This window comes from Olea europaea, chromosome 4, assembly GCF_002742605.1.
Source record: "Olea europaea var. sylvestris chromosome 4, O_europaea_v1, whole genome shotgun sequence".
Lineage (NCBI taxonomy): Eukaryota > Viridiplantae > Streptophyta > Magnoliopsida > Lamiales > Oleaceae > Olea > Olea europaea.
This window is the reverse complement of record NC_036240.1, coordinates 17,218,114-17,231,035: the sequence shown is the minus strand read 5'-3', so window position 1 is coordinate 17,231,035 and position 12,922 is coordinate 17,218,114.

The following is a 12,922-nucleotide window of genomic DNA, read 5'->3' as shown; positions in this document are numbered from 1 at the left end:
ATATTCAATCATCGATTATAAAACTTTTAACAATGCCTACATAGTACGAACGAGAATGTATTTATTAGTGATGGCAAAAAAAAATCCTCGCCGCCCACACATAGGGTGTCGGGGGCCAGGCGAGGCAGTGGCCATCCATCCACTGGAATTTGGCAAAAAGAAAAAAATATTTTTCTTTAATAATCTTTATTTCAGACAATTGTGTATTGCTTTGTTTGGGAGAAAAAAAAAATCTGTGGTTAATTTCTTTTATTCCTTGCTTTATTATCTGATAAAAGAAACACAAAACTGGTGTTGAAGATGAAAATTTATGGATAATAAAGGAAATACTCAAAATTTGCTTGACTATATATATAATAAATTGAGATAATAAAGGTTCAATTAAAGCCTGTTTGAGAGTGATTTGAGAATTGATTTTTTGACTGTTAGGAAAAAAGTGGGGTCTACTTGTGAGAGAAGAAGTCAAATATAATGGTTGAAATAGTGAAATAACGGTCAAAAAATCAATTTTTTTATGAAAAAATCGGGCCCAAACAAGCCCTTACTTTTTTTTTTAGCATTATTGCATGATTATATATACCTATAATTCAAGATTTTCATCTCACTCATCATCGTACATAAAATACCGTGCAGCTGTACGGTCTCAATTTCTGTGCCGTTGTTGCCAAGCATTAAGATACTTTCTGGGACAGTTCCTTAACTAAATTAAGTGATTGTTTGGTAAGGATTTTGTTAATTGATTTTTTGATCGTTAGAGAAAAAATGGGTTCTATCAGTGACAGAAAAATGACAACTGAAGTAGTGAAATAATAATCAAAAACTTAATATTAATTGAATTAAAATCTCTATCAAACATACTCTAAACAAAGGGGGGGCGGGGGAGAGTTGCCACCCTGCCCTCACGTAAGGCAACGCGGGCACCTCGCGCACTACCCCAAACCTGACTTATTGTCATCCCTAGTATGTACCTAACATCATGCTCTATGACAATTTTGCCTAGTTGGCTTAGACCATTTATTATCTCAAGTCATTGTTAATTAGAAAGAAAGATTTTACCTTTCATAATTATATATATGGTAAAATCGAACTCCATTATTTCCTTCGTCATAAAAATACACTTGCTTTCATTTTTCACATAAATTAAAATAATATAATTACATAGGTAAAAATATAATTTTTTTTATTTTTTATTTTTACAGTTTTTCTAATATACCCGAATATTAAAAGGAGAGAGTATTTGAATAAAGCTATTTAACACCACTAATTCTACAATATCAGTCTAAATGACGTAATGTAATAGGATTAATGAAAAAAAAGAATCAAGTTCTTATTTAATTGTCCTCTCAATTAATGTTACATTAATGCATCTAAATTGATGTAATATTATCAATAAAAACATTGCTTTAGAATAATGTTATTTAGTATCATCAGTGGTGTTAGAGTACAAATTTATGTGACATTATATAATAAGTTTAATTAAATATAAAATTATATGATTTATTTAGTCAAACATGTAATTTAATGCTACTAATATTATCATATAGATTGATATTTAAATTGATGTTAAATATCAGTACTGCTAAATAGTATTACTCTGCTCCCATTAGAGATCAAATCGTGGCTGCAATAATTAATGATCACTTTCACAAAGTCCAAAAACCAAAAGTAGTAGCCCCCTGACATTTGGGGGAGAGGGGGGTGCATGTAGTGGAATTGTTAAATATTAACTACACCAATCTTTAATTTAGTTTAACAAATAATTAAATGTGGGTGGGGCCACATCAATGTCCAGACTTTCTAAAACCATGTTAGGTTAGGTACGCATGAAATAGACAGTCACTGTGCCACTGTTTGATGTCCATTATTTCATTAAAAATAAATTTTACAATAGTGAATTTTTCAAAAAAATGTGTAATTAAAAATATATAAAAAGTATTGAATTTATGTGTAAAATATTTTATTATAAAAATATGTAGTTAAAAATGAATTTTAGAAATAATTAGTTTAGAAATAATTTGAATAAAAAAGGAACTGTGTATTAGTTTACCTCGATTTTAGGCTTGACAATACATATATGGTGGTTTGTATTGTTGTGTAGCATAGCATGTCTCGATCTGGCTAAGCTTAAAATGTTTTTAGTTCTTGTTTGTTCCTTATTTTCTTAAATTTATTTTTATTTTTTAAACTTATTTCCGATTATCAATTAATTCGATTGTGATTTGTGATACTATCTTGAGAGCTAGTTTCGAGCGAACCCGCGTCATTATTAGCGAGCATTACTAAGAAGTTCAGATCATGTGCCAATCTAGCCACTATCAACGAGTATTTATAATACGAAACTTTAAGTTTGATTTGTACGAGCACACAACAAGTGCAAGTGCAAAATTTTCACATACTATTCCATATTTGCAAAAATCATCAATGAAGCACACATGAATAAGAATGTTAAACTTGTTAAACATAACTTCACAATCAATAAGTGAAGAACGCATGACGTGATGAATAAAAATAGAAAAATAACAAATTCGATTAAAGTTCACTATTCAAAAACTATCACATGCCATTAAAGAAAAAGATTTAGGGCATGTTTGAGCCCCATTTTTTTTTTTTTGTGTAAAATCAATTTTGAAATATTTTCTAGGCGGATAATAGAAGTAGACAGGCATGTATAGAGTTCAGCGACATTGTCACATTCGATACCACATATCTAATAAATAAGTATGATTTATCGTTTGTCCCTTTTTTTGGAGTAAATAATCACGGACAGTCGACACTTCTAGGATGTGGTCTTATATCAAATGAGAATACTGATACTTTTGTGTGGTTTTTTCATACATAGATGCAGTGCATGAATGGCCAAACTCCCAATGGGATAATTACTTATTAATGCAATTCAGATCGTGTTCTCCAGTACGAAGCATATGTGGTGTTTGTGGCACATATTGAAGGAGTTGCGATAGAATTTGGATTTCACATTGATAAAGTTTTCATATTCTCTTCTATGCACTGATTGGTGTATGATTCACAATTTGTTCAAGAATTTGAAGAAGACTGGATAGCGACGATAGAAACATATAATTTGCATGACAATAAATGTTGTCAAGTCTGTATGATAATAGAGCCCGTCGGGACCTTTCAATTTGAGATCCACTTTTTGGATAGGAATGTCAATAACTCAACGAAGTGAAAGCATTAATGCATTTTTCGATGGTCATGTACATTCGAAAACCTCATTGAAGCAATTTGTTGAACAATACGAAAGATCATTGAGGAATAAGGTTGAGAAGGAGTTTCAAACAGATTTCAAGTCTCTCTAGCAAATTGTTATCTTGTGCAACGATGTATGAAATAGAGACGCAATTCCACGTAACGTACACAATTACAAAGTTTAGAGAAGTTCAAGAGGAGTTCGTCGTCAAGGTATAATGCCTACACATATTTGTTGAGGAAGGATGTTTGAGGACGATATATGAGCTATGCGAAGATGTCATACATGACCATCACTATAGAAAAACATTTTTCATTACATTATCGAGGGACAAATGTGACATCATTTGTAGCGGCCACTTATTTGAGTTTCAAGAAATCATATCCAGGCATGCAATTATAGTACTAATATGCAATGACATCAAAACATTGCCAAAAATATATATTTCATGGAGATGGCGAAAATGTGATCCGGTCTCACACGAGGGTAGCAGTGAACCACTATGGTTGGTTAGTACCCCTGCGCAATTGATGTACGACAAAATGGTTAAATCAATTGCTACATTGGCAAACATGACGATGTGAAATCTTCTTCTATATTGGAATGGGTCGAAGTTTAATTTAATGAGATGGTGATGTTGAAGTCAATTTGTGGTAGTAATGTCCTCTCCATGCATATTACGCATTTGGCACCTTAATGTGCAACATCACAGGAAAATGGCAATAGATACGGTAGCATACAGGATCCAAAATGTGCAAAGAAAAAGGGTGCTCCTAAAAAACTTCGGAATAAGTCCGCATTAGAATTGAGTTCAAGTACAACTAAGGTATGTTACATTATTTGGAAGTCATTGGTTTTTTTAGCTCGTGTACAAATATGGAAAAAATAAAAGTTAGTCATGATGCGATGCAAGCAGGTGGTAGTGCAACCAAAGGGAAGAAACCCAGGACACAAAACAGTAATCTTAGAGACGGCGCAACCATTGTTCAAATATCTCAACAAACACAACAATCAATGTTGATTCCATTTTCATACTTACAATTCCTAATGGTTAGTAGATATGTTCGTGTGTGTGTGTGTACGTACACGTGCATGTTTCATTTTCCTTTATACAGGTACATGTGACTGATAAATAAAACAATTTTCCATAAAGGGTGTAAACCAAAGCTTTGAGTTTATACAACCTTTACAATCATCTTGTTCAATCCGGCCTGATGGTCCAGGTAATTATAGGGGTTCATTTAAATAGTTGAGGTTGCTTCATGTTTGTTGGTTTGTGTATTAATAATTTTGGGTGTATAGTATATTGCACTCTTACTATGTTCCATATTTGCCCGACAACAATGGCGCAAACCCACGATGTTGGACTAGTTACCATGGAATAGTCCATGGAAATAGATATCTGGTAAATACAAATTATTATGAACCTATCAATTACTCTTCTCAATTAATATCAAATATCCTTTGTTTTGGTATATGTATCAGAATGGATAATGTTAGTAGTGTCAAACTGGGCGGGCTTGATATGGTCCACTCGGGACCAGCCCAGAAAGAATGAACCGTAAATCGGCCCATAATTTAGATGGGCCAGTTCACGGGTTGTTAAATATGCAATTCGATCTGAGCCGGTTAAATTGGTTGGACCGAACAATTAATTGTTGAGCTCGTTAAATTTTTTAAAAAAAAAATTGAATTTATGGCAAAACAAAAAGGAAAAATGGGCAAATCAGCCTTATTAAATGTACAAATCTACTTTATTTGATATAAGAAGGCCTAACAGCTACCTACTTTCTTTTATTATTAAATAAAGAAAGCAACTTGCCTTCTTTATTGTAGATAATTCTTTATGCAAACCGAAATGTGACAGGTACAATAAAAAAAGAAAGTTTCCTTCTTCATGCAAAAAGGAACGGAGCAGGCCTGTAATAACATAAGGTCGTGACATGGCTGTCACAGGCCTGTCACATGTCATAGCCATAAGGCTTGTGACAGTCCAATCTAAAACTTTCACAATTTCTCTTTATTTCTATACACACTTTTTTTGCTTTTAATATTTTCTTGCCTAAAATGAAGAAGTAAAATACACGAAAATCAATTAATATTTTTTACCGTTGCAAATTTTTTATTTTTCACTTATAAATTTCCTAATTATTTACACATTGTATATTTGCTCATTTTATAGTTTTAATTCATAAAATTTTAGCCATTCAAGTTTCAACATTCATTTTCTAGAATATTTAGTTACTTACTGTTTAATAGTTGCTACTGTGTTATCAGTTACGTAATCTCATGATTTCTGTACTGATAATTTGAATTTAAATGATAGTTGTTCTCCAATAAATCTTGATGATGAAACTCCAGAAATTAGATCATCTAGCCAAAAAAAAAAAAATGAAAACAAACATTAGATGCGTGGCAAATTTTTAATGTTTATTCAGAGAGAGGAAAAGTAGTGTGTAAAATTTGTTCAAAAGAATATGTTCGGGCTTGCAGTCAAGGTATCAGCACATTACAGCCACACCAAAAATCTCATTTTAAGGAAGGGGAAATATAGATACTAAACAAGCTCAAATTACTTCTTTTAAGTCTCCTTGTGGATCAATTACTTTTTCTAACTTTGTTTATTCATAGAAGGAAATGAGAACAGGAATGTTTGAATTTTTAGCAGTAAGCGAGTTGCCTTTCACTTTTGCAAAAGATAAATATTTCGAGGAGTTTATGCAAAAGTATGTTCAACCCTCTTATCGAAGCGTAAGTGGAAATACTACTCGTTCTGATATTATGAGATTATTCCATATAATGAAGCAAAATTTAAAAAATGAATTTAATAATTTTAATGGAATTATTTCTTTTACGTCTGATTATTGGTCCGAACATAATCATAATGGTTATGCTTGAGTCGCTATGCATTTTATCGATAGTAATTGGTTATTACATAAGAAAATTATTGCTTTTCATTTACTTGAATACCCACATAATGGTCCAAATTTACATGAGAATTTATTGCAAGTTTTCAATGAATTTGACATTTTGCATAAATTATTTAGCACTAGTTTTGATAATGCTAAACCTAATATTGCATGCATTGAGATTTTGATTAGAACTCTTAAACCCCAATTTGATGCTAAATTATTTCATATGCGTTGTGTCTGTCATATACTTAATTTAGTTGTACATGATGATTTGAAATTAATAATACCACAAATTTCCAAAATAAGAGAGGCTATCAACTATATTACCTCCTCAAATTCTAGACAACAAAAATTTGGAAAAATATGCAAAAACTTTGGACTGAAAAATAGAAAATTTCTTGATGATATTCCAAATAGATGGAATTCAACATATCTTATGATAAAGTCGTGTCTTAACTACTCAAATGCTATTACTGTTTACATTAATTCAAAGCAAACCCAATTTCATGTTGAAGATTCAGATTGGGAAACTGCATTTAAGGTTATGAAATTTTTGAAACCTTTCTATAAAGTAACCAAAGTTTGTTCAGATGTTTATTACCCGACAAGTTGTTTGGTACTTACACTACTAGTAGACATTGGTAAACAATTTTCAAGTTACAAGTACGATGCGTTTTTTTACTGAAATTGTTTATGTGATGGAAGAAAAATTTCGAAAATATTATGAAAACATGACACTAATTTTTCCAGTGGCAGTTGTGATCCAAGAGTTAAATTATTTGGAGTTCAATGTGCTATGGAAAAGCTTTCAGAAAGTTTAAGTTTTAATATAAATATTACAAATCATGAATTGGAATGTTTTATTAATGAATTGTATAATTTCTATTTAAGTAAATATGGAAATGATGAAAGTGTTTGTTCATCTACAAGCTCTGCAACACATTCTAAAGGTAAAGACCTTTTTTATTCTGAAATAGCTAAGAAACGTCATGGTACGTATGGTTGTAACATTGGCACGAACACTACACCTGCTGAATTAGGAAGATATTACCAATTTGATTATTACAGTTTAATTCCATAGGATGAAGTACTAAATTTAGATATCTTAAATTCATGGAAAACAAATGAAAGATCGAATCCAATAATATCAAACATGGCATGAGATCTACTAACGATTCCGATATCAACAGTGGCATCCGAGTTTGCTTTTAGTGCAGGTGGTAAGGTATTGGATGATAGAAGGTCAAGACTCAAGGAAGACATTTTGGAAGCTCTTATACACGTGAAAGATTGGATGTTCGTAGATAGGAGAATGCAAGATAAAATGATTGACAACATTACTGAAGACTTCAAAAGCCTTGCAAAAGAAGTTGTAGAAGATTAATTGGCAAGCTTAGAATATTTTAAACAACTGAATTATAGTTAAGTAGGTGCCAACCTAATTGGGATGCGCTTAAACTATGTATACATAAATGATTAATAGTTAAGAATATGCCAACCTAGTTGGGAGATATTTAAACTATAATCACTCAACTGTAAAGAATTATCGTGGTTCTTTCAAAGTTGGAAACAAATAAAGTAAATCATTTATCTTACCGTTGAAAGTTGGATTGGATTTATGTTTTTCCCAATTTCAACCTTTATTTTGTCTTGAAAAATTAATTAAATATTAATGTAGATATCACTATTGATAGAAAGCCTATTGATAGCCTATATTTAAAGATTTGAAAATTAATGTAGCTACAACTATTTAGATATGTCAGCTGTTAACAAATCAACCAAGTACAACAATAGCCTTAATAAAAGATGCAAAAGTGAATTGAAATTTTGAAAGTTGGATTTGTAAATATCGGCCGTGTATATTCTCACTTCATCCATGTAAGCGGGCCGATCCATTTTGGATCGAACTGGCTCGGGGACCAGCCGGCAATTTTTCGAGCCACAAGTGGTCCCCCGGATCCATACAATTTTTTTGGGCAGGTTAAGCTCGGCCTGCTAACCTGAACAGTCTGATTCAATAATTTTAATGGGTCATTTCGGTCCTGCCCATTTTGACATCACTAGATAATGTACGTGGGAGATCCACGGGAGTGACATGAAGTGGGAAAACCGTTCAACTTCAAGCTTCAATTATTATGCTCATTCGTTTAATGGATAATCAATTAGTTGTGATTAGGTACTGAATGTAATATAGTTACTGTCATTGTTGCAGTGTTGAACATATTTGGATGGAGTGGAATAGGGTATTGTTTGAGAATATAAATGATATAATCATTAGTTTTTATGATATGCTCTCAAATTATTTGGATGAAGTGGAAAAGGAATTATTTCAAACATCCATGTTTTAGATGTCATGGTTATTTCCTTTCACATTATGTACTCAGAGGTACGGGCATGCTAGAACGAGTGCGGCTTGGAAAACACACATCCTCATTGCACTAAAAAAACACAACAGCACCGCATAGAAAATGGAAATCCATTGTTCATACAGCGATTGCAATTACAAAAGCACGCTAATTAACCAGTACATCCAACCCAAACTACTAATCCATGAAATACATAACTGAAATTATGTCGTTACATTCACTGTTAGATTGTTGTTTCTAGAGTTTGAATTCACTCCTTCGAAAACAATCGGACAGAATTACCTGAATGCAGGAATTGATCAACAGGATCAGAAATTGTAATTCGAGCCCACCGACTTCACGATGTGTCCTTAAAACGAATTTGCTGCCTTCAATGGTGCTAAAGGCGTCCAGCAATCGTTTCCCAGGATAGAACGAATTTTTCGTCTCCTACGGAAGCAGCACTGCAGTCTGTAGGAGTTCCAACGAACTCAACGAAGTGTTTTTGACTTCGAGACAATATCAGAACGAGAGAGAGGGAAATGAGATTCAAAGCACAGAAAGTTTGCAATGAAAATGGTGTAAATTTTCTGGTAGAAAGGCTGGCTATTTATAGACTTGTTCGTGGCCATTCGAACAGTCATCACCTTTCAGACAAGCCTCAAAAATCTGAACAGACATACTGTTCTTAAAAGTCGTGTCTGTTAAGTCGGCTAACAGTCGGCTAACTCTAACCTGGGAATAAAAATATGAGCACACATGTATAAGTACTCTAATTCCAGTTCCCACACCATTCAGGCTACCAAATTGAACTGAGTGTCAACCTTAAACGCATGGTCGGATTTCACAGTAACATTCTACTTCAAAACATGAATCTGCATTCATCAAAAGCAAACACTACATTGTAATTATTGAAATTCCAGTTATCACTCCATTTAAGTTACCTAAACACTAACCGCCAACTTTTATGAAATGAAAATGATAAAAAGCATATTCAAATAATTGAAGATTCAAGACAACCAAATTGTAACTCCATCCCACAACACCCACCACCAACACCACCACCACCGTCACATTCCCCGAGCATAAAGTCCAAAACCAACTTAGCCAGTTTCAACAGGTTCTAATTTGGTCGTAAAATCCACCAACGCATACATCATGTGTGATTACATGCTACGAAATTGATTTCTTGTAACTAGACCCACACACATGTAAACCTAACAACAAATTTACCATCCTTTGCAATAAATTCTATTGGAAAAGGTGGGACCCATCGTAAAAAAGAAACAACGTCGAGATCCCTTTTTTGGTTCTGACATCGGAAAACCTTTCAAATTTCGTGTTGGCACTGACAAATGCTTCTAGGATTATGCCAGTTGGGTAGTGTGATTCTACAGGTTCAATCAAGCAGCATACGATTGCCATTTTTGGTGTCGATGTGCCCCGAGGGGCCTCTTTTGGGTTTTTTGAGATTATGAAGTGTTGACGGTGGGGTTAGGTGGTTTTGATATTCAATTTGGACCAGTTTTGACATTTTCTAAAAGTGGCCTTTTTCCCTTTTTTCCTTCTTTTTCCATGTCAGCAAGTCAGTCATTCTATCATTCGTTTTCGTTACCGTAGCGAAATTGTTGTAAAAATTACATAAAGGGCCACATAGGCAGTGAATTGGTGGAGTGTAAACGCTCCATATCACATCAATACCAAGTTGCAGGCTATTTGCTAGAGGTAGACACAAAGCAAGAACATAAACTTGGGAAAAAAATTAAAAAAACTTCCCGCGGCGGTGGAGAATGCTAGCAAGAATATTGTAGAGGTTGGAGCCGTGAGTGGTGGGTCGGATAGTACATTACAATTCTCTTTACATTTCCCTAACGTTCACATGGGAGGAGGATTTGATTTGGGGAATGGGTTCATTTCAGAATATCTGTCTTATGATAATGATTGGGAACCTTTATAGCTTAGTATGCTTATCTTTAAATAAAGATTTTGGCAATTGTAGTGGTGCCTTTTTTTTTTATTTTTTTTTTTTTTAAGTTACATCTAATTTGGTGAACTTATATTTATATAGCTGGACCAAAATTTCATATATATGTTGTTATTCATGTTTTTATTTTAGTTTCATGTTAATAAGAAAGAAAAACGAAGTTAATAAGTAAATGAAGGCCTCTTGGAAGAGCAAATGATGAGACATTTTCATGTATGTACATTTATTATGATGAAAAAATGTCATTACATATGTTGTGACTTTAGAGGAAGTAGTACTTGGCTGGAAAGATGATCGAGTAAGGCTTCAATTGGGTTGAGACTTAGTGGAAATTGCATTGTTTAAAAGGGACTAATTAGGCAAGAGAATGAATACAACCAAAAAATAAAAAAAAAAGGAAGAATTGATTAAATAGTCTGATCAAACTATGTATTTGGTTAAATAATCTCCTCCTAATGTTTCTTGGTCAAATGACCTTAAATTATAAAATACAATAGATAAACAATGTCAAATGTCATAAATATCCCCACCATTCGAAAAAACATTAACAGACTTATCAATTCAATTCAATTCAATTTTCAATACAATTTTAGGGCCCAAACTCACAACCAGCCATTTTCTTCTCTTTATCATTTTTGATTTCTATCATGAAATAACGTTCTTTATTATATTCTTCTCCTATTTTGGGCATCTTTTAAACATTTGAACAATAGTTTGATTATAATATTATATACATTGAAATATCAATTGCATTTGAAGAAAGAAGAAATGTATTTTTTTTACAAATCTCATGTACATTGTAATTTTGTTACTGAATATAATATAATATGAAATGATATTTTAGAATTTAGTGATTTTCATATTTACTGTATTTTTGTTTTTCTACAAATGTTGGATGATAAAACAATTCAACCGTTATTTGTAGTGTAGAACGACACTACAATTGGTATATTAAAAAAGGCAGTGCAACCACTATCTATTATGTATAACTTAAATGAGTTTAACTTATTATTTCTCGGGGCATAGATGAGGCATGGCTATTTATATTCATGTTTAAAAAATGGAACGACACCAGAGCTATTTTCTTTTCAGTAACGTCACTTGTGTCATTCTGTTGACTTCTTCTATAATTTGATATGTTTTTTAACACAACAACCTTAAGCATTCGACCCTTGATCACAGGACAAAGAGCAGTTGTAATGACACGGATTATAAAATAAAGTTGATGAATGCACAAGTGTTTCTATTATTTTTATTAGAATATAAGAAATGAACATATTTCTCAATTTTTGTAAATGTTATTTCCATCTCACAATTTAAATGAGTTCAACTTATTGTTTTTAAAGATATGGATGGTGTAGCGGCTTAAAATCGTGTTTAAAAATTTTTAGACACAAGGGCCGCTTTCTTCTCAGTAATGTCACTTACAAAAAATGGTTGAAATAACATAAATTATACGATATAAAGTTGATAAAAGCATATGTGATTCTATTATTTTATTAGAAATTTTTTTAAATGTCGTGTTCATCTTACAACTTAAATGAGTTGAAGTTATTGTTTATAAGGCACAAATAGGACATGGTTGCTTATAATTATGTTTACAAACAAAATGACCCAAGGACTGTTTTCTTCTTAGTAACATCATTTGTGTCGTTCTGTTGACTTTCTTTTATATTTCGATTTGTTTCCAACTCAAAGTTTTCAAACATTGAACCCCTAAATCAGGTAAGATAAATGTTGATCACGTGACAAGGAATGGTTGAAATGACATATATTATATGATATAAAGTTGATAAAAAGCACAATTGGTTCTATTGTTTTCATTAGAATATGAGTAATAAATATATCCCTAACTATAAGTGTGATGTCCATCTTATAATTTAAATGAGTTTAATCGATTGTTTTTTGGGACTCGGACGGAACAAGACTACTTATAATCGTGTTTAAAATTAGAACGATCCAAATGCCATTTTTTTTTCAGTCACTTGTGTTATTCTGTTATTTTTTCCATATTTTGATTAATTTTCAACGCAACGAGTGGAGCATGGCTACTTATAATCATGTTTATAAATAGAACAACATAAGGGCAATTTTATACTCGATAACGACACTTGTGTTGTTATGTTGATTTTTTTTTTGATAAATTATATACGATAAATGTTAATCATGTGACAAAGAATATTTGAAACGATATAAATTATAAGATATCCAGTTGATAAAAGCACAAGTCATTCTCATATATTTCTCCTATTCTATGGATACTGATGGTGCATGACTGCATATATGCAAGTAATGACACTTGTTCCATTTTCATAGACATTCTCATTTGAGTAACGACACATGTTCATTCTCATGGATATTTATATTTACAAACATAGTAACATTTGTACCATTTTCATAAATGTTTTCACCTCAATAATAACGTTTATTCCATTCTCATGAACGCTTATAACAAACATAATGACACTTGTGT